Source organism: Ixodes scapularis, unplaced genomic scaffold (genome assembly GCF_016920785.2).
Source record: "Ixodes scapularis isolate PalLabHiFi unplaced genomic scaffold, ASM1692078v2 PGA_scaffold37__5_contigs__length_485616, whole genome shotgun sequence".
NCBI classification, from domain to species: Eukaryota; Metazoa; Arthropoda; class Arachnida; order Ixodida; family Ixodidae; genus Ixodes; species Ixodes scapularis.
Window position 1 is genome coordinate 358,664 of NW_024609865.1, and position 2,391 is coordinate 361,054.

General features: G+C 50.8%; 1 pseudogene; it reads right to left on the minus strand.

Annotated features, from left to right (window-relative positions):
- Positions 1-623: 623 nt before the first annotated feature.
- LOC115319503 lies at positions 624-1,916 on the minus strand (annotated as a pseudogene).
- Between the last annotated feature and the right edge of the window lie 475 nt (positions 1,917-2,391).

Here is a 2,391-nt window from a genome sequence, read left to right on the forward strand (position 1 = left end):
ATTCTCCATGGTTCCAGCGTTACTAGACCCCTTCAGTTGTTAAACTCCCCCCGCGGCGGCCGTCGAAGCGTGGCTCTTTTTCGTTTCTGCTCGCCAGATGGCGCGGCGGCCAACGTTAGCTCGGTGCCTTGCGCTTCCTAGCGCGACGCGCTGGCGGTTTGTACAGCAAATGGAATTCTTTACGAAAAAATTAGGGTGCAAACGAGCTGGTGAAGGTTTAACATAATTTTAGACAAACCCCTGAGACTGGGGAAAAGGCGAAGGACAACACAACACACAGAGTCTCAACTCTGTGTGACACTCTGTGTGTTGTGTTGTCCTTCGTCGTTTCCCCAATCTCGGGGGTTTGTCTAAAATTATGGCATTCTTTGCCTTAAAATTGTGTCATGCAATGCACCTCCAATTTTTACAGTCATTAGGGACCTCTTCAGACGTTGGGGAGAGGTTATCAATGAGCGGAATGAACAGGAGAAAGCAGCAGCGGTGACGCTGCCCGGAAAGTATCGCCGCCGCTCTTTGCGTACACTCGTTACTGAAGACGAAAAGTAAGCAAAGCAAAGAAACTTTATTCTCTCGGTGGCGCGAAAAGCACTTAGTGCGATGCACAAAGACGCACACGCAATTCAATTGTTGGACACGGTTTCATAATAGACGAGCTTTTTTTTCTGGCGATGGCGATCGACTCTCTCGAGAATTTGAAGGCGACGGTTGACATCCCTCGCGTAAAAATGCATCCGCGTGCCAATAAAAAAATACAACACTTGGCACCTGAACGTAAGCTTGTGCTAATTACAACCCAGCCGCGCTAGATTGCACTCATCCAGCTCGTCAATGACCTTCCAAAACAAGTCCCCACAGAGACCTTCCTCATCAAGAGAAAGTGAAACTGACTCATATACAACTCTCACGAAGTGGAGCCTCTTAATGCTGGGGTGCCTCAGGCTGCCTTCCTTGAAGCTACGATATAAGGTCAAGTATGCGTCAGAACCGACGACAGGAGCTGCTGAACTAATGTCGTGCAGGCACAACTGGCACTTTGTGCACTTGCTCACTTTGTGTACAGCATACCCAGGTAGGTAATACGCAACACTGTCGTCTGGTTAACCTCTCAAGTAGCTGTGCTCATCACTCATTTTTCAGGAGTAACACATGGAAATGTAATTTCCAGTAGCCTAGCCTGAATCTTATTGCTCGAGCTAGCTCTGTTTGATCGATGAGCCTCTCCAGCGGGCTTCAATGTGTCCTTCACTCTAACAAGTACAGCTTTCGGCTCGCCTTGAACTGCTGCAATCGACCGCTCACCTTGTTCTTTTCGGCGCTTGCTTTTTGCCGGGGACAGTCTGAGAGTAGGTGCTTTCGTTTCCGTGTCGGTTTAAAAAGATACTTAGGACAATTCGGGAACAGGCGAGGCACGTCGTCGTGCTTAAGTGTCCATTTGTCGCACGGTATCGCTACCACATCATCACAAATGTTGTGCTCGAAGACCTTCAAGGTGTCATCATCGTGGAAGTGAAGATCGCAAACGGAAGACGAGCTCGAAAGCGTTTTGTCCAGCCTTGGTACTGCGTGCTTCCAGAGTTCAAGGCGTTCATGCGTCGCTGGGTGGCCTGAAAAAATATCTCTTCTCTCCCTCAGATCGCGCAGAATCGTACCCGCTTTCACACTGTGGCAAAAAGAGCGTGGCATGGTTCATGCAGTTGCAGCACGCGATGCACAAACACCGCACACGCGGCTACGAGCACAAACGTAACCAAAAGGAGACACCGCCGCACACTGCTCGCAACGTGTTTCACGTGTTGCTATGTCGGGTCGGCCGTGGGGTTTGGCTACACTAGCCTCTGTAATTTGGCGCCTTGCCGGGCGTCTTGCCGGGCAAACTCCGTCGCGCGCGCCCGGAATCGCAGCGCAACAGCTAGGCGTCAGGCGGAGCTCCGCAGTTTGAGAACTGAAGAAAATCCAGTAACGTTGGTGCGTGCTCTGTGCCGTGCTCGACCTATTTTTGTGTATTGGTTGTCCTGTTATCCACCTCCTGCGATCCGCATCAGCCGCAAGCATGCTAAGTATTGTGTGCCCGCCGGAAAGAATATCCAGTCTTCTAGGAAGCAAGGCTGCAACTCTGCTCGGATCGTGGCTTGGACGTCGTCGGCTCCCACGAACCGCGTCCGCGAGCCTCACATCGATTGCTTGGTTCCTTTACGTTTCCTGCGATGAATTCCCCAGACCTGGCCTCATTCCTACAGGACCTAGCTGCTGAAATACAATCTACGACAACGCGGCGTCTTTGGAATGCTATTACTACGATCAGTGGCTCTTAAAACCTCAGTAGCCTCTTGAATTGTGAGCTCTGTGTGTCTGTAGGCGTTGTAAAGAGAGCTCTTCGATGTGAACGCT